The 21,182-nt window shown below is 26.5% G+C and overlaps 2 long non-coding RNA genes across 2 annotated transcripts; both read right to left on the bottom strand.

Moving 5' to 3' along the window:
- Positions 1-1,199: 1,199 nt before the first annotated feature.
- On the bottom strand, positions 1,200-13,487 carry LOC139426055 (uncharacterized). Its single transcript, XR_011637318.1, has 9 exons — positions 13,466-13,487; positions 13,362-13,379; positions 13,164-13,178; positions 12,272-12,289; positions 11,069-11,083; positions 10,065-10,082; positions 8,184-8,198; positions 4,400-4,470; positions 1,200-1,345 (listed from the first exon to the last, which is right to left on the bottom strand). It is a non-coding gene; the product is annotated as an uncharacterized lncRNA (long non-coding RNA).
- A 1,164-nt stretch (positions 13,488-14,651) lies between these two features.
- Positions 14,652-21,100, bottom strand: LOC139426056 (uncharacterized). Its single transcript, XR_011637319.1, has 7 exons — positions 20,640-21,100; positions 20,333-20,350; positions 18,763-18,777; positions 18,491-18,508; positions 18,305-18,319; positions 17,351-17,368; positions 14,652-14,687 (listed from the first exon to the last, which is right to left on the bottom strand). It is a non-coding gene; the product is annotated as an uncharacterized lncRNA (long non-coding RNA).
- Between the last annotated feature and the right edge of the window lie 82 nt (positions 21,101-21,182).

Genomic DNA, 21,182 nt, shown 5'->3' on the forward strand with positions numbered 1-21,182 from the left:
ATTTTTTATGTTTATCAAGATTATCTAGTTTAAAATCCTTCGCAGTTAGCTCTTTCTATTTCTGCAATTTAAAACATCATCAGTAGCAGTGATTAAGTTACAACGTTCCTCGTCATTGATGTTATTTATATTACGAATATTACTATAAGACTTAATCTTGAACTCTAAGTCATACTTTATATTTCCAAAGATTTGGTTTTTGGTTAAATGTATAACTTCAGACCATGTTTTAGGATTAACGTAGAAAACTCTAAATTCTTTAATTTATGAATGGAATCAAAATTATTAATATTGGAATTATTTTTGGTGAATAAAACTAATTGGTAGCAAATATTTGAATGGCTTACTTTTAACTTAATTTCAATTGTGTTGGCTGTGATATATAATTTGCTTTTTATTTAAATAAGCATTATTATACTATTTCATATTTAGCATATTTAAGGAATTCTCAGAATGTACAATAAAGACATTTTGAAGTTATCAAAATGTACTAAATCGTTTTAGAGTCAATAATGAAATTACATTTTAATAAAATCTCGACACATATGACCAGAAAACGAGTGATCAACAATATTACACACGTAGAAAATGGGTTTGAAATCAATGTAAGCACATGCTGAAAAAATTAATTCTGATGTGATAGTCTAAATTGTAACTGACCTACTTAAAATTCTTACCTTGGTTTTCGTTATAATAATATCATACATGTTTCGATTAATTATTTACACACTGTAGCCAGATGATGTAAGACCAATAGTAACCGACTTACCCCCCTAAGGAGTATGCGGATAATGGTTTCACCCGCTGTCACGTGAACTAAACACTACAAAACTACAGAAAAGTAAAATCAAATCTAAAAAGAATGATACACATAGGAAAAAACTCCAAAATCGAAAAAAAAAAAGAATAAAAATTAAAAGTGCTTAAAACATCAAAGTGTAAATCAATCAACAATAAACAAATTTGTAAATATATTTTTATGTGACTAGAGTTCTTAGCGTTCAGAGGTTGAATAGCTAATCTTTATATCCCTCCAACGTGAGTTTAAATTATTTTTAAACTGTCTAGGGACACTCTTTATATTTAAATAGCGGTAAACAATGTCATGAAAGTCAAACTTAAGACTCTTCCTTAAATAAAATAAATTCTGGACGATCAAACTATATTAAAAATATTGTTTTAAAAAAATAACAAGACAATTCTCTTACAAGCAATAAAAATTTATTCATATTTAATAAATTATTATTGAATAGTTTTATTTTCAAAAAACAGTAAATCATAGCGAACAAAACAATAATATAAAGTTCATTCCCTGTGACAAAACCATTTTTTATTGGACTTCGATCTGAAATAAAAGAAGAATGTAATGTTGTTGTTAAGTAAGCAATATTAATTACGTTTTCACGAGTATTCTAACAAGTATAGTTTTGAATAAATATGTTCATATCATTTTGATTCAAATCATTCACATCATCTTGATTCAAAAAAAAGATCAAGTAAATAAAAATTGGTGATAGAAAAACTTTAAACCACTAGTTGATTTTAGCATGAAAACTATTGGAACCTAATCTAATTATTTTTACAGGAAATAAAGTAAAATGAATAAATAATTAGTTTAAAAAACATTTGAAAGCTAAAAATATTACCTATTTGTACAATGTAACATTATAAAGTTTAAAATTTTGTGCTCAAAATTAAAAGAAGTTATTATTTTAGAATTGTATAAGGTATTGCACGGAATTTCTTTGCTTCATTAGTTTAAATTTGATTCTAGGGAAATTGAAATTAAATTTAAAATAGCAACTTAATAATAACATAATAATACTTTTTAATTTAAGTTATTTGATAAGAAGAGGTTCGTATTATTTTCCCAGCGTCATTTTTTTGTTACCTTCGATTAGTTTAAAAAAAAAACAAGTACAAAAACTTTAATTATTTAAAATATTTGCAAGCTTTTCTTTACTTCCTCTGAATAAAGGAAATTCCTTTATTATTTTTACAATTTTTCTAGAACTTCATAATGAAAATTGTATTTAAAAATTAACTTTAATATGGAAGGAAATGTTAGCCTTTCACAATGTTATAACTCTTATTAAAGGATAAAAAAAGGAAAAAAATTATGAATTTCATATAAAAAAAGGAAAAAAAAATTAAAATCTTAAAACCCGCACTTGTAAAAATTACACATTAAATCTTAAAACTCGTCCCGTCTTCGTTTAATGCTTTTAGAACTCTCAGTTATCTAGTTGTCTTGAATTGTATTTAATAACTAATTTCATTAAATAGACTATTCGTTTGAAATAGTTGAACTATTTTCAGTTACTTCGATTTAAATATATGTCCTAATCTAAAATATTCTTGTTATAAAATACTTGTTGGTGTTAAATGGTTTGTTGGTGAAAAAATAGATTTATTTTAAGTAAATTATTTAAACTTTTGCATGCTTTAAGCAAATTAAATAGTGTTTAAAAAAAGAAAAAAAGAAAATGAAGCGTGTTTAAAATGTAAGTTACTCTCAAATAAAGTAGGTAAAAAAACACGGAAGTGCACTTGCAAAACTCTCGGCACCACGCAGCTTACCCGCCTACGTATTATATCCCTGCCACTGCAAATAATTTTCCTAATGTTGCCTTGCTAGCCCGATATTCTGTTGGTAGACAATTGCTGTGTTGTCCAAAAGCAGATTTAAATTAGCTATCGAAGCTGGGTCTTTGTTTTTCATAGTTTTGCACTAACTTCGAAGAAGAAAGATGCTTAAAATACAAATCTATCAAGCATCACTGTTAGAATTTTCATTCTAAAATAATGGTAAATTAACCGGCAACAGTCTGTCCATCTTATTAACCGAAACGTTTATGTTAAAGAAAATTTTTTACCTTTACGGATTGGAAGCAGTTTACAACAAGTATGGTTTAATAACCATAAATACACAACTATGCGGCTTTTTACAACGAACATGATTTCAAAACCATAAAGAAGGAAATTGGAGATACTTAAGCAGATTTATGGTGCTGCCATCTATACGTGAATGAAAGTATCGACTAGGGTCACGAATTAATCAATGCAAGACACAGAAAACTCTTCGTGCGTTAAAGAGAATGGTGGAAATGTTGTGACTTTTTTTTACGAGTATATTCCCTCTTTTTCATAGCTAGGATTTAATGGTACAACTCTTGCGTCTTATAGTACAAACATGGGGTGTCGCAGGGCTCGAAAAAACTCAGAAATATTACCCGTCCCCGAGGACGGCTTGTCCAACAACCCGTCCTCCTTTGAAACTAACCCGTAGCTTCTAAATAAATAAAAATATAATTTATCTTATTTATTACAAACATTTATATAAATTGCACAATTAATTAGTTTTTACTAGGATTACATTATACAGTAATAAAAGAAATACTAGGTTACTAATAGTAACCTAGTATTTCTTTTATCCAATAATTTGTTTCTCTTACGAAATAATTTAAATGACAAAGGTCAAGTTATCTGGAATGTCAATTTATCCGAGCATACTGCGTTTTTTAAATGAATCAAATATGACGTTTGCCAGTTCCACAATCAAGTCAATGATTTACAGAGGTTTCTGCACAGAAATCTGAAAGTTTTTTTTATTTAGGTAGATGTTCATAATTGCGTTTAACGCTTATTGTTTAAGACCAGTAAGTAATGTGTTTTTTTGTAAGTTCATTGCTGAAAAGCCCCTTTTAACTGTGCAGTAGTCCCAGACAGAGAAAACACCAATTCCACCATGCGCAGTATGTTGCTGTATTGTGGGACATTTTGATAGATTAGAGGATCATTTTAGAAGTGAGGCGCTAGACTCTTGTAAGATAACAAAAATTGAAAATGTATCACGAACATTAACGGGAAAATGGCCGTCCGCGCGGACGTCGGATTCCAGAAATTCGTTGTCCGCGGGGAATTTTTGACCGCCGAGGACAGGCGGACGGGCTGTTTTTCGAGCCCTGGGGTGTCGACAAATTTTTTGCATTAGGAAAATAATGAATTTACTCGATGATGGGGAATTTCAGATTTTTTCCCAAATTATGTCTATATGCAATACATCAAAATTTAATATTTTTTTGAGGGTTGGGGTTCGTACTCTAAATAAAGATTCTTCGTACTTGTTCAAAGATTTTTGCATAAAGGATTTAATGAGGGGCTAGAAGATTACAATATTTTTCTTGTTCGACACAGAAATAATTATTCATCATTTAAATAAAACTGCTCTACAATTGGAAAGGTGGCCATTTCCATTATTGCCTGCACCAGTTTCTTATTTTTTTCCTTTCTGCAACTTAAAAATCTACATTTTACATGTGAAATGTGTAATTAATTTTTTTGAACCCGCTATTTAGATAACTTTTAACTAAATGATAATCGTTAGCACTTTGTTTACTTGTTTTACTTATGTTCTACGACCATGCTCGCCATGAACGACTCCGTGCTTCCCACGTTTACCATGATAAGCTAAAATAAAAGAAGGAAGTTATCTTTATAGTTTAATTGTAAATATGTAGTTGTATACAATATATAATAAATAAATAGGAAAACATGAAATATCATGTGATGTATCTTGAATTATCATTAAAAAAGATTTATATATATATATANATATATATATATATTAAATAATTGATTTTGAAATATTGATGCAGATTGAGACACAATAGTTGAACAAATTTAGCCACAAAGCTCCTTAATTTATTATGGTAAAGAAGTAGTTGATATGTGTTCCAGTAGATTTCCCATAGACTGCAACAAGAATAATTTTCTAGACATTGGTTTTAATAGTTTTTTTTTGCCCTTTAAAAAAAATAATGATTTTAATTTTTAGAATTTACCAATTCCGCTGTTAACGTTTCGTTCGTAAAAAATTTTAATAATATATGAGCACATCAAATGATTCATGGAATCAATAACAGGTTTGGAATTAACATAGTTCTTCCCATTGTCTTTATAGATGGTTCAGGCTTTATAAATTTCAGGTTTTTATATAAAAGCAGTATGACATTGTGTACTTGAATAAGCATGCTGATTAAGAATCTGAGATAAACATAGCTATTTTGACTTGTTTTCCATGAGAAAGTATCGACATTTGCGTGGTCCATCTTCTTAGTATTCTAAATAATGCTTATGATATGCAATTCGGATAAGGGACAAACCTTGTCGAAAAGTGAGTACATCAATGACTCTTTCAAGAAATATCATGTTAAAATAAAAAGCAGCGTAATATCTCCTTCCAAAATCAAAGAGTTTTCAGAGGAATGAAAATTGTTCCTCTGCCAGAAGACATAGGCTATTGTCTAAATGCTAAAAGATAATATGAAGTGTTCAGAACAAGCAAAAAATAAACGAATAAACTAGTGCGAGTTGTCAGTGTCCCAAATGCATTGATGCAAAGGTTGTTTTTCTGATTATTTTACTTTTTGTTTCTCTCTACTTTTCTGACCATTCAAAAAATAAAAATCTTTTGATAAAAACTATAAGGGATGAAATAAGATTTTTTAAAAATGTTCCTGAAAAGTTCCGGAAGAAATAAGATCCTGTATAAATACGGAGACACCCCTGTGATGAGGACATTCGCGCATTATCAGCACTCGAGAAATGCAAGAGTAAATAATTAAATTTTTTTTTCTCTTCATCCATCCCAGCCTGGGTTGCGATTTTCCGCGTTTTGCGATGTCCGGGTTTTTTCATGATGGTTGCTTGGGATTTGCATAGAAGCTGCGATCGAGTTACCTGCTCGCTTGTGATCAATTCGAGTTTTGAGTGCTGGGGCTACTTTAGAAAACTCGCTGCTTTTTCTTTTTAAAAAATAACAGCAGCTGTTTTCCCTACCGTAAGTAAAGTCTTCAATCGGTACTAACCGCCCTCGTCAACGAGATGAATATCCCCATCAGTTTTACCCCTACTTTAAGCCTGATACCATGTCCGATCATTGATGGAATCGCAGAGACTGACGATGTTTATAGTTCTCTGATGGACCAAACCGCTGCCATATATCAGATCATGCTCTTCTATAAAGTTGGTTGATAATCTCCAAATCTTCTTCGAATCTTCTTCAAACTTTCAATTCATGTCAGTTCGTTTGCGTTACTTTTAATGAATTATTAGTTTTCTTTTTCAGAAAAAAAATACAAGCTTTACTGGAAAACAGGTAGTATTTTTTTTTTTTGATGATTTTTTGTAGAGCTGCTGGAATAATATTTTTCAGGGTTATAATACGTAAATCATATTTCCAAATTTTTCCAAAATACTAATTATTTTTTTGGCCTATTCATTATTATTTTTCAATTGTTGATAAAATAATTGCTCGATAAATATCGTTTTTATTAAATTAAGCCTCTCTATTAAATTTTAATGTCTGTACAAAATAAATGCTTAGTTAATAGTACTCGATCAATAATTGTTCATCAAACAAACCTATTATTTATTAACTACTAATGATTAGTTTAATAGTAAAAGTGTGATAATAATTAATTTTCCATACTTTGTTATTTACTTATTCGCAAATTAAGCAGATAGATTTTGATTAATGGTGATAATGAAGATAATTCTTGAACAATGAATTCTTGAATTATCTTCCACAATGAAGATAATTCTAAATAATAATATTTTTTCATAATTTTGTAATATAAATATCCTATTTTAATTCATTTCTTTAAATTTATTTTATGGCACAATTTTTGTGAAGGACTTAATTCTAATTATTATAACTAACTATCACTCTTACCACGTCTACGATCCTCGCAATGATATATTGTGCATAAGATCTTTATTAAAATTAATATAGAATTCAAATTTAACAGCAAAATAAGGAGATTGCCTAAAAAATGTAGCATTCGTTATTAAGGAAACATATGTTTGAATAAGTGTTGGAGGTGTGCAGATTGAGAGTCACGTTGTACCTTTAATTTTTAGAGATACAGTGTATCGTTAAATTTTGAGTGAAAAAGAAAATTGTTTTTATCACGGAAATTAGAGGTACCTTTTTAAAAGAGTAAGTCGATAATACCTCGATTAACTTTTATGAAAATATTCTGAAATGCTAACATCAATAAAAATATTAATACTTAAATTTTTCTTCATCAATTTTACCTATAAGGTTGGAAAATATTTAAAAATCTAAATTTAAAGTTTTATATAATTCCAATTGAAAATGGCTTAGGAATTTTCTGAGAAACAAGTAACGTAAAATAAAAGTGGTATGCTTTAAAATTCATGCTAGTTTCTTTAAAATGGTATTGAGTTATATAGTTTTAACGTTGAATAACACTAAAAGTGGCACGTTTAAAAAATGTTGGTATCTTTAATAACTTTTGTGCCATATTGCTTTAAATTTGAAAAATAAAAGAAAGAAATATGGCTAAGGAGGAAAAATCCACCTAAGTTTTAAAATAGTTTGAAGTTCAATATTCAGTAAAATCTGAAATAGCATTTTAATGGAGATGAAAAGGGGATTCTCTCACTCTTTGAAAGATTGGTCATTTTGATTGGTTCATATGAAGGAACGTAAGCTTATGATCTTTAAAATTTTAGAATCTTGAATTGTCTTATTTTTATTCTTAGAATATAAAAACAGTGGGAATGCTCTGTTCCGATGAAGTTAAAATGCCTAACTTTGCATAAGCTTTTATTAAAAATCATTAAGCATAAGTACACTTTCATTGTACTTTTTTACATATAGCCTTTAACAATTGATGTTTTTATTCATATTTCCAGAACAATACAGTATAAATGGTGCTTTATGGTTTATCAGTAATTAAAATATTCCTTTCCTGTATGTAAGTAATTCCTTTCCTTAATGTATGTATTTATGCACATTACAGTAAAACATTTACGATTGTTGCTGGATGGAAAGTTTAATTGTGAGCGCATGATAATTTAAATGAAGTGATGAAATATAGTTGTAGAAATATAGTTAATATAATTTGTTTGCTAATTTCAACTAAACTAAGGAAAGTATCGCAATGAGTCACGCAAAAGTAGCAAATGTTTGTATCATCAATTTGCTTCAATAAAGAAATAAAAATTTTCTTTTAAGTAGTATCCAAAAAGTTAATTTTATTTGTTATTCATATAAAAATGTATTAGCTTAACTGAAACATAAATTTTAATAAAAATTATTGAAAATAAAAAATTAACGCAATTTAATCAATCTTAGTATATTGAAATCTTACCATCGCTAACACCATCTATAATAATTTCATTAGAAAATGTAAAACACGCATAAAAAATATTAAATGCAATTATAAAAATGTATTACTATATCTGAATGTGCCAATCAATGTTAATTTAATTTCATTGAAAGATTTATTATTGTTTTAATTATTTACTTTAATAAAGTTATGACAAAAACTTAAATTTAAAAAAAATTCATCAAAATAATGCATTAAAAATCTGCAGTCTTAAAAATTTGAAAATAAAAACAAAAAGTATTCATACTGGAAATTTTCAGAAAAAAATCACTCCAATACATATGTTGTACTATTTAAATAGAATAAGAAATTTTAGAGTAAAATTATTTTAATTATTGCCTATGAAAATTCAAAGCTGTGTTTCAGTGCAATAAAAAGGAACTTTTGCTGACATCTAGTTAATACGAAATGTATAATTATAAACACACTTTTATATTCTTTAGTGCAAAATTTATAAGTCTGTTCATGTTTTGATATTCTAAACACGGCAGAAAAAAGATATCACCCAGAATAACTTTCATTCTAATGATCGTATTTTCACGTAATAAGTGCCTATCTTAATGGTTTCTAGGGGGTAACCTCAAATATGCCCTTAATGTTAATTGCACCTTTTGCGTTTTTAGTCATATTTGTAAAACAAATTAAGCAATTGAAAAAAAATGCACCCTCTCATTTCTCATCACCATTGGCATGACAGCACTTTGTGAGCCAAGGCCTTCCTCAGAAGCTTTTCCCATTCTGCCCTTCTCCCAGCAATTGATTTCCAGTTCTTTACTTTTAGGATGGTAAAATCGTCATCCACACTGTCTTTCCATCTCTTTTTGGGCATTTCTCTTGGCTTTTTATTAGAGGGGGTTGCATTAAAAGACTCTTAATGTTGCTCGTTCTGGGCTCATTCTCACTACATGCCCGGCCCATATAGATTTAATGCTATCATCACTATTAAAGATCTTATATATTTCAAAATTATATCTTTTTCTCCAGTTGCTGTTATCGAAGATGATAGCGCCAAAGATGGTTCGTAGGACCTTTCTTTCGATGGTCTTCTCTTTCCTTTTTTGTTAAAGTCCATACCTCTGAAGCATAAGTCAAAACTGACTTGATTAATACCTTATAAAGTAAAATCTTCGCCTTTCTTTTTATTAAGTAAGATTTCAATAACGCTCTTAAATCATAGAAGCAGCGTTTGGCTGTGATTATTCCTTTTCTGATTTCAGGATTAATGTCATTTTGACAGTTTATTTCTGATCCTAGATAATTAAAATTTCTTCCAGATTCAAATTTAAAAGAATCTACTTCAAACAATTTAGGAATGGTTTCCATTGTACCACAATACATAGATTTTGTTTTCTTCACATTCACTTTTATTTCATTTTTCTAGCTGATTTTTCCAGTGCCAAAAATTTTTTTACTCAGTGCAATCGTAGATCTTCGGCCATCATCGGCGTATGCCAAAATCTGCACTGATTTATTAAATATAGTACCTGTATAAAACTCATTTACTCAAAGATAATTTCATGCAAAAAATATTTTTTTAATAATTTAATGAAATTTAATAATTTGATGAAATTTTTTTTATATTATTTAATGAAATTGAGAATGAAAAAATTTTGAACTATAAGGTATAAATACTACTTTTTATACTATATTATTCTACATACTGTTTAATTTCCTAAAGTATGGTACAGAAAAATATTTTTATTCATAATTTTTATCATCACTCTTGCAAACGATCGTTAAAATGTTATTGAAACTATTTGATTAACAATTGTTTTAAAATTGTTGACATTCCGTATTGTTCATTATTTAAAAGCTCTAGGTTTTTTAATATTTTTTTAAAAGTAAAACCAATATTTTGCTCACTTGTAATGGCACCAAGAGCTAAAATAAAAAATAGATACAGTTGAAATAAGGAGTAATAAAGTTGATATAAAATTTTGGTTTTGCTAATATTTTATTAGTGGCTTAAATTTTTATATCAATAGGAAAATCGATACATGTTTAAAAACTAGTAGAGCTTTATTTATATATCAAGCAGCTACGGCACTTATATATCAAATGGCTTAAGGCTCTGCAACAAATATAAATTTCTCTTTTTTTTTCTTTTCTTCTTTTTTAATTTTTTTTCTTAAGTAATGTTTTCTCATACGTATTTTGTAAATTTACAACAGGTTCAACTTGATGGTGTTACGCTAATTTAAGTATAAGAAGTTTTTAAAGTTTCAAGTTAAGGCTTTTGTTTGTCATTATTTATTTAAGCTTGTTTTTAATGCGGAAATTTTATGATATTTTATCATTAGAGACTATAATACGTTTCAAAATCTACATAAATTGTTTTTGCAAAATTGTACAAATAGCTAATGAATATTTACATGGTTACTATGCTAATCATTCTTGAACTGCATGAAATAAAAAGTTCAATTCAAAACTACCACTATACTGCACTGTTAGAATTTTCATTCTATAATTACCGTAAAATAACCACTTACATTCTGTTCATCTAATTTATAGTAAAGAATACCTGAAAATGTATAGTAAAGAACTTTATTCAACTTTGCGTATTTTTAGCCGTAGCTAGTGTGGTTAAAAAGCCATGAATGTATGGTTTTTCAAAAATTTTCATTTTTCAAAACTTTTATGAATTTACAATTTAATATTTGTTAACTAAATTACTTAAAAATTCAAAACTTTTTTAAAGAATTACAACTTTTAAAATCGTCAGAAAGAGTTTTATCTAAGGAGATAGGCCGTAATGAACATTGGCGTTGTGCATTGAATGAAAAAAGCATAAGATTAACTAATATGATCAAATAATCTTATAAAATTTAAATAATCTTATTAGACTTCACGTAAGAATTAAAAATTACCATTGGTTCCAATATCTGTCAAGGAGAGATAATTTGTTTTTAAATGCATGCTTAGTATTTTCATAAAATATTTATTTTATCAAACAATACATTTTTGTGAAATACTCATTCCTTTCAAGAGATCTCTCATTGAATATATATATAAGCAATTTTATTTCTAATTTAAAAATTGAAATTTTTCTTTCGTTGTTAATTTAGGTGATAAAATTCTTTAATTTTGTCGAAAAATTTTATTTTTTAAAAATTTTATTATAAACATCTGATCTCCAGTTCCTGAAATTCCTTTCCTGAATACTTTTAATCTTGAATCCCTCTCCGTATTTTAGAAATGAAAAATTTGCAGTTTTTCGTATCCTGACAGAAAATTTAGAAAATTTTTCCTTAAAAGTCAACATTCAGCAACATATTTGATTCTATTTCATTGTCTTTCAGTACCAAAACGCAAGTAATCACATTATTGGATCATACAAAATTATTTTCAAATTTATGCCTTTCAGTTTGAGTTTGTTGTAGAGATATTAGCCTGGCATGAATATTTTTTTTCTTTTTAAGCAAAAATTCGCCTTTATTTTGAAAAATATTTTATAAATTTATAAACTTTATTTTAAATGCATAGTTTTAAAACCACTGTTTGCTGAAAATAAAATAAAAATTTAAATTAAGCCTTTAAAAAAGTAGCGTCGAAATCATTTGGTTTCCCAAATTACGATATAAAAAATTGATTCTTTTGATTCGTATATCATTGCCTTTTTTCTAAAAGCATATTAAAATATTGGCTAATAAACGACCAAACAATTCGAGAGATTTAAAAAAAATATTTAGACTAATTATTGTGATTCAATAAAAAAAAATTTAATTCAATAATTTTTTGAATAATAATTTTTAATATAATCGATGCTTTATTGAAATATTATGATATAAGTAATTGAAATCATATACCCCTCATTTTATTGATTTTTAGTATGTATTGGAATATTTTGCCCAGTTTCGCTATAACTATTTTTATTTTTCAATTAAATTTTCCTTAATTTTTACGTAAATTTCCCTACAATAATATACTTTTATAGAATTCTGAATAAAGGTTTATATCTATTTTTCCGGATCTAGATATTATTATGAAAATTTTATTTTTCTAAAAAATACATAAACGATGTTTTTTACATATCTAGAATTTCTTTAATTCAAATTATATTAATCACTTACTTCCAAAGAAACTGCCAGCTATAATAAAAATAGAACAACAAAATAATTAGAATGAGACATATATTAGCTTCCACAATATATTCAAAATTATTTTCAAACATTTGTATGGAACTCCACACTAACCGAATAGAGCAAATTTCATTTTATATAGAAATGCAATTTTCTCACAAAGGTTAACAGGGAAGAAAATGATTTTTGAAAATAAAAATAAGTTTTTATATATTTCGTAAGGAATTATATATTTTTACAAATCATTGTAAATTAATGATTTCTTATTCTTTCAGTCTGCATAAATCATTAGCCAAACTAAGCAAAACTGTCATAAAATGAGATTCATTTTATTTGAGTAGTAAAATTTCAGATTTCTCACAAAAAGAAGAAATTTACTTAAAAGAAAAGAGAAATAAAAGTTTTTGTGTTTACTGCATGCATTATCTATGTTTATTCAATTTTATAAATAAAACTTTCTAGCATTTATGACGAAAAACCAATTTTAGTATTATGTCTTAACGTAAAGCTATTCAAAGTATACTAACCAAGGCTTACATGAAAAAATATCATTAAAGTTGAATTATAGTTATAGAATTGGAAAAAAAATCACCCAAATGCAACCTTGGGAGAAATCGACTTTCTTAATTTGTTTCCACAGCCCATTCTTTTCTTAATTGCTAACAGGTATTATTTGTAGCAATTAACGATTTTTGAGCATTACAACCGAATAAATCTTTGCTAGAAAAAGAATTGGCTATATCTTCTTTGACTGCAAAATTTAGCATCTAATAGGGTGTTAAAACTTTCTAATTCGAAAATTTCTAAAAATGCATTGTAATCATTAAAAATATAATATATAGACAGTAAGTAAAATTATATCTCAATAAAGACCTTAACTTACCGCCAGAAACAAATGCTATAGAGTAAAAATTAGCATGAGTTACATACAATTAGCATACAATTAGCATAAGTATTATTTGGTGCATAGGGGTAGTAGAAAAGTTTGAAAATGTTTAGAAAGGATCTAGAAGCATAATAGATAAGATGAAATTTAAATGTGCAAAAAGATTCAAATAAATTAAGACGAAGATATACTTACTGTTAGCACCACTCAAGACTAAAATATAATAAAAAAATATATAAATATTATATAAAAGATGATACATGTTATTCATATAAATTGGAAATAATGATATTACATACTTCCTCCGATGAGATCTATCAAATAAGAGATAACAAAAATAAAATTATTTAGAGAATTTATTTAATTATGGAGATTTTGCTTCCAATAAAAAAGAGACAAGCACCGAAATGTGTTCCTTCAATCACATTAATGGATGTAAAAAAATATATCTTACTGATCAATATAGTACATTTTCAATATTATCTGTTTAATGTTGCTTTGTTTTTTACAATATAATCTATAGAATGTTGAGTTCTTGTAATAAAAAATTCAAATCAATTTTAAACTATGTGTCTGGGAAAGAATATATTTGTTATATTTGTCTCTGGTTTTATGTACCCAGTATATGCGAATTTACAAAATATTTGATTTTTCTAATTTGGCTTCAAATTATGTATCAATACTTTTTTAGTTTAACTTTAATAATTTTCTTTATTTACAAAAAATTACATTTTGGAACAATATTTTTTTTAAAACTAAAATAAAGAAAACTCTTAAACACACTTTTTTATGAGCTTTTAATGGCCATTTAGCTATTTTTAGAATACAAATAGTAATATACTTATGTGAAAAAAGTCGAGTACTTACCTCCTGAAGAAAGAAAATTTTGATAATAAATGTTTAATTAAAGAAATATGTTTTGATATTTTTAAAAAAAGGTTTCAGAATTAACTTTTGCAATAGATAAATAAAATTCATTTTGGAACTATTTCGTTTTTTTTTCTGGATGTTTCATAGACAATTGAATTTTGTTTTGACAAAAATAAAACTGACTTGAAAAAGTTAGTTTTAAGGTAATTACTGAAGTACCGATGTTTTAAGGTAATATACTGAAAATGGAATAATTATGCATAGAAGATTTAATACCAAAATGCCTTGATTATAAAATTGAAAGTTTTATTCAATATTAATTAAAATAAAAAAAAAATTACATGAAATTTCAATATTTTTTAAAAATACATGAACCTTGAATAAAGTGAGGAAAATGTATTGAATACTCTAATCTAATAAATAAATTTATATGTGATAGATTGAATATGAAAATTTAATATTTATTTGCAATGAAAAAAATAAATATTACCTTTGCCGGCTATAAAGTAAATTTGCATATCATGAGTGTATGTAAAATAACAAATAAAGGGAAATATAATCAAAATGCCTTGCATTTTATTGATATGAAGAAAAAATAACAGTCCTAAAACTATGAATATTAGTATTATCACTTACCTTTGCTTCCAATTTCTTTAATCAAAAATAAATTTTTTGTTTAGTATATCAATAAAATGGATACCATTAATATTAGAAAGAGGAATAAAATTTAAATTAATTCAAATTATATACATAGTGATCCCATTACTATTAATATAAGTAAAGAGTTAATATTTCAATACAATTGTCACAGGCTTTTAAAAATTTGATTTAAATACGAATTATTCATTTTCTTTGTTTAGATAAAACGAGGGTTACTAAAATGACAGAGTTAAACCCAATATTTTCATCTAATATCCAAATAATTTTTATGCGAAGTTCTGATTTAGGTAAACATTCAAATATGTGTACTATAGTTTATTGTGTGTTTCCTTGTAATGTTGCAGTACCTGGATCTAAATACTTGAAAATTTGAAACAAAAAATTTAAAAATCTAGAATGGCACAAAAAAAGTTTATTTTTGTTATCGTTCTGTACATGAATGACCACCTTATCTACGTTACATGTATAAAATGGACTTTTCCATTTGGTTCATGTTTAAGTCAAAGGTTTGTTTTAAAGATGTAATTGAATTATCGAAGGTAAAGACAATTAAGACAAGATCTTTAAGACAAAGATTTGCTCCAAAGAATTCGTCAATCCCGATATAAAATGACTATGGAGTATTATAACATGTGAGTAGATGGGTTACGAACTATAACCAACAAATTTGTAGCAGACTTACATTTCTGCATTAATATGGAAATAAACTCTTCAAAATTTGTAATATGTTACTGGGGTTAATTTTGAAATGTTCAATTTAAAGTTCTATGTAAGATACGCATAATACGCATATAATTCGCCTTAAAATTTTAGTCTAAATAATTTTATGTCACCTTGTAAACTTGGTAAACAAACTGTTCAGGAATTATTTGCTATCAAATGCATTGATGTAGAACAAAGCATATTTTTAATGAGAATTTTTTTCTCTAATTCTCTCCTTCACTTATTTACGACGTTCATTTATTTTCTCATGGTAAATGACAAAATTCTAGAAGAATACTTATTTATATTGGAACATAAATCAGTTCTAAACAACATATGGTAAGAGAATTATATGCATTGTCATAAAAATTAGCAGATCCAGAAAACGAAAATTTATTTTTCAACAGGAAAATGCTCGGCCACACACAACAAGGATTTCTTAGGAATGCTTCCTTCAAATTATCACCCTTCGCTGGCCTACTCGATCCTAGAATTGTCACTAGATTTGTCACCACAGGGAATGGCAAGTTGAGTTAACTTATCATTGTTTGTACAGCAACTGTTAAATGAGATGCTGCTGCACATCATAAAGAACTTGTATCTCTCAATGCTCAACCGTATCGGATTCTGCTTTCGAGATAGAGATGACCTGGGGGGGGGGGAAATCTCAAGCGGGAATTTTCATTCACTTACTGATATCAAAGTTACATTTGTGTATGAAGAATTTCGTTTCATTCTGACAACTGAATTTTATATTGCTCTCTCAAGATGCGCTAATTTTTGTATTTTTAATTTCGTAATTTGTATATCTTCGCTTAGGTGAAAAATCGTATTTGCTGAAACATAATAGAAGCTTTTCGGAATATAAGAGTAATATATATTGGTAAAATATAAAGTAAAATTTGAAAATTATTTCTTCTAATTTTGTTTTATTTAAAAAAAAATTTTGTCAAATTTAAATTTTTGTATAAAAATTATAAAGTACTGCTAATGTTTAATGCATGTTCTATTTTCTTATCCAGAGTGAAGCTTATCATAATTTTTAATTGGGCAGTATTTAACTTGATTCAACTTTATGCCGATCAATTCTAAGACAGAACTAATTATTTTATACCTCTACATAAGCATAAAAGCTACTAACTATGCACAGTAGAAAAAAATATTAACTCGTCAAATAAATGGTCCTTTAATTTTTTTGCTGGTATTCTGAATTTTGCGTTCCGTCTGGAGACTGGACATGACTGCCTTGCTAAACATCTATACAGAATTGGTATATTTGGCAGTCCTATGTGCACTTTGTGCAACCAGAACTTTGAGATGAACAAAGATCATTTGCTCAGTTGTTCTTCATTAAATGAAGAAGATTTATTCAGTCGATATTGGCGAGCTAGGGAGTTGATGCAACTGGTATCCAGCGACTGATTCTCGTTCATGTTTAAGTGGTTCATGTTTTGCTAGTATTTATTGTTCTTGTTATTATATTGTTCTTGTATTGTTCAATCGTTCAGTTTTTGTTTTATGTGCTCCAATCTCATGCATCTTTGATGCATGGGGGCCAATGATGTAAAATCAAGTGCTTTAGCAATAATAAAAAAAAAATTCTGAATTTTGAGAAAAATTTCTCTCTGTAATAAATACTAAATTAATTTAGCGTTTAAAAATTTACCCGATTAAAGAGTAAAAGTTTGATGATATAATACGCAGTGTTGGCATGAATTACGTCATTGATTACGTTTATAAATGATGCGAGTTAATTTAAACGGTAGTTTACTCAATTATTAATGCCTAGGTGTTTCATATGCTTTCTTTGTCAAAAAATAATTTTACTGAAAACAATATTTTTTAATCTGTTATTTACCTTAAAAGTTAATTAACATTTAAAGGTAAATATTTTGGTAAATTTTTTAGTAAACAGAAAAGAAATTGATTTTTTCAAAAGGTAACCAACTTACTGTTAAACACTCGATTGACTGAAAGCGAAACATCAAACAATATTTATACATTATCAAAATATGCTATTTAAATAATTAATTTAAAATTGTTTAATTCTTATCATCCTCTAACAGAATATTAAACTCTCAATGATTAGTGTGTTAATTTTTCTTTTTTTTGAAAATCACGTCATCTATCCATTTTTAATTTATAATCTAAAATTGTGCTTTTATAAAACATCATTTTATCGAATAAATTACAGGGTTTCAATTTAAAAATTCAAATAATTTAGTGTTTATCAAGTTTAAAATTAGTAATGAATTATTAAGTGGATAAATCATTATTTTGTACATGACTTTTAGTTCGAAATAAATAACCAAAGATAAGAAAATTAAAAAAAAAAAAGTTTAACCTTTTGAATTAACGTAACTGGATATTATATAAGTTTATTGAACTGTTGATTCGTATTACTGTTGATTCGTAAAACTGAATCAGCTAAAAAAATTTTTTTTCATATTTTTAAAGCAGATTAATTTTCCATGAACTTTATTTGTTTATCTTTTAAATGATAATTTTTAACCCTTTTCATTTATCAGTATCCGTTTCACATTTAAAATATTCATTGATGTTTCTTTTAATAGGAGGAATAGCTTTGTTTTTTTTAAATAATAAATATAAAGTTAAAAATAAATTAATACAAGTATTTTTACAGTTCCTCTTTACTGATGTTAATGATACTATTTTTCACAAAATATGCTGAAATTAATTTTAAGTTTACTTTTCTTATATTAATCAAACTGACTATTCCGCAAAACTGTTTGCAATTTAACAACATCTTTTTATATATGTTTGTGGTAATTCACAAACTAAATTATGAATACTAAAATATGCTACAACAAACTGAACTATGCTACTGAAGCACAAATCAGAAATTTACAAATTGAACACAAAACGAAAGAGAAAAAAATACTTACAGCCACAGAAGAAATCTGTTATTAAAAAAATTAAAAGAAAATTTGTTTTTAAATCTTAATATTTTTTAAATCTTAGCATTTTTTTCGTAATTTGCTTGTTTCAAAATTAAAAGTAAAATGTAATATAAAAATAAACTTTCGTAAAATTTAAAAATAAACATTTTACTTTAGCCTAAAAGAACTCACCACTAACTGCTTGATCAGCTGGAAAAAAAATTTAATCCTCATCCATATATGTTGAAATCTTTTTTTAAAAAGTAGATGAACATAAACTAACCCTATGAAATAAAAGTAAGATATTTAAAAATGTTTATTAGCTTGTGGCGGTGGCGAATCATCGCCAAGCCGACAACAATAATATATATATATATATATATATATATATATATATACAGAGAGAGAGAGAGAGAAAATATTATTTTAATGATTTAGTTTAAAGGTTTAAAAAATTTGCATACCTCCTCCGATTATATCTAAAAGTTTAAAGAAGTAAAGTGGATTACAGCTATAATTTCTTAAGGGGAAAACAACAATAAAAAAATGCATTGTTTGTACTCCAAAGAAAATAATGCTTACTAAAATCCTATACTCTGAGCAGTTTGTTGCACAAAGTACTTAAAGTTAAATTTATTTTATATCGTTGTTATTATATATATTACTATTTTGTATTCATTAGTTTGTTACGATTACATCGAAACGATTCAGTGCAAACTGGGAAAAACATAATTGAATTTAAATGTTTTGAACCAGCTTAAATGGCATCAACTTTGCGTTAAATTATCATGTTATTATATAGTGAAATGCAATAATATTATAAATGTCTGCAGTAAGACCTCGTTTATCTGAATCCCTTTCATTGCTGAAGCTTCTTTCTACCAATGTCGTTTCTGAAGTTGTAATTTATTCATTCATGAATTTATTATATATTTTATTTCTGTTATATGTTCTGATGCTTTTTTTTTAAATAAAAAATTTTTCGTAAACCAGCTCCGAAAAAAGTTATTCCACTTCCCTACTTTCTTTGATCTTCTTATCATTGGAAGAATATATCTTTACCAATCGCATTGTATCCTATATATCAATCTAACCATCTCATGGCGGAAATACCAAAAGTGCATCTATGGAAGCAAGCTTGACACCAATCGTATATCCAGGTTTCATTAATAATTGATTTCTGTGTTGTTTTAAATTATTTTCATTCAGTTTTGCTTATTTTGAGACACTGCATCAAAATAAAATTTCTAATTCAGTTATTTTTCCTTGAATAAAATTACGGGTTCAGAAATATAAACTAAAAATTTAAAAGCTTAACAAACATTTTTACGATTAAATATTAATCAAATATAGGCAATGGAGACACGGCAGAACTACATGGAACAGATAATTTTATGCGAGTGACTAAATTTAAATAACTTAAAACACTAGTTCATTAATGAGCAGAGTTTATTTATGAAATTACATTAATTAAATTGCGTATTAAATTAAATATATTTATAGTTTAAACATTTCTGTACCCATAATTTGTTTCAAGAACAAAAATGCTGAATTTTAAAAAAAATTTCTATCACCATTTTCTATAACCTACATACTGATAATTTATTCGCTATGGTTTATTATACTAACATTGGATATTACTTGACCAGTAAATTTTGCATATTTGGAATTAAAAATAAGTTAGCGCGATTAGTTTTAGGATTATTATTTTATTATCAATATTACTTTTACTTCACTTAAATAATCTAATCGTAAAGTATTTAAACAAAATATAATGTATTTAAATTGCTAGTTATCTCAAAATAAAAAAAAATTATGTTGAAAATTTTAAGGTACGTAATTAGAAAAATATTTTTTAAATTAGATTAATATTAAGACAAATAACATAAATATTATGAATAATTTAACACAAAATTACATGTCGAATGCTTCGATAGTAATTAAAATAAGCATATAGTTCCAGCCATTTCGTGTAACGTATTATGAAACTCCGTTGAATGTTTTTAAATAAAACAAAAGAATTGCAATGCTTACTGTTAGCAAATGTCTCAACTGAAATATAATAAAATAAATCATTATACATGAACATGTAATAAATCATTTAAATTTCGAAAAAATTTGAAGCAATTAAGTATTTTTTTATATAAAAAATATCATAAATATAATTTTTTAAGAAATATTTCGAAGGACTCTCCCTCGACACTCAATAAAACAAGTTTAACAAATCAAAATCAGATTTTTTGATTCTAAAAGTATTAGGAAATTTTACCTAGCAAAAAAAGAACTATGTTTGTCCAATTTAAAAATATTTTCTATTTATTATTAAAATATAAGTACTTACCTCCTCCAAAGATATCTAAAAATAAAATATACTTTTCAAATTGTTAAAGTTATAACATAAATTTGATTGCTGTCAGAAACCATAGATTAAGCAGGTTAAAAAATAAATATGTGAGTAAAAAAATTAAAAATACCGAGATGGTTGGTATTTTTTAAAACTGCGGCATGTTTGTCTCTTTAATTTTATCATAAAGTAAAGTTCATATTCGAATATTAAAGATAAAGTCATTTAAAATATGAAACATAAATGTGGAGATTATATTAAAACTGAAGTAAGGTAAAAAATATTAGAAAATTGTGTCAAAATATTGATTTATGCGAGCAATACTTTTTCACCTTATAAAAATTCCCAAGTCACTCTGGTTCTATATTTGTACTCTTATTTTTGTAAAAGAAAATATGAATTAGTCTAACCAAATCAAAAAGCAAAAACCACTTGTGGAAACAGGTTATTTCTACTTAGAAAACAATCGTCTCGTGCTATTCTAATAGAAAACTGAATATATTTTTATATATATATATATATATGGATGTATATATATAT

Source organism: Parasteatoda tepidariorum, chromosome 7 (genome assembly GCF_043381705.1).
Source record: "Parasteatoda tepidariorum isolate YZ-2023 chromosome 7, CAS_Ptep_4.0, whole genome shotgun sequence".
NCBI lineage: Eukaryota > Metazoa > Arthropoda > Arachnida > Araneae > Theridiidae > Parasteatoda > Parasteatoda tepidariorum.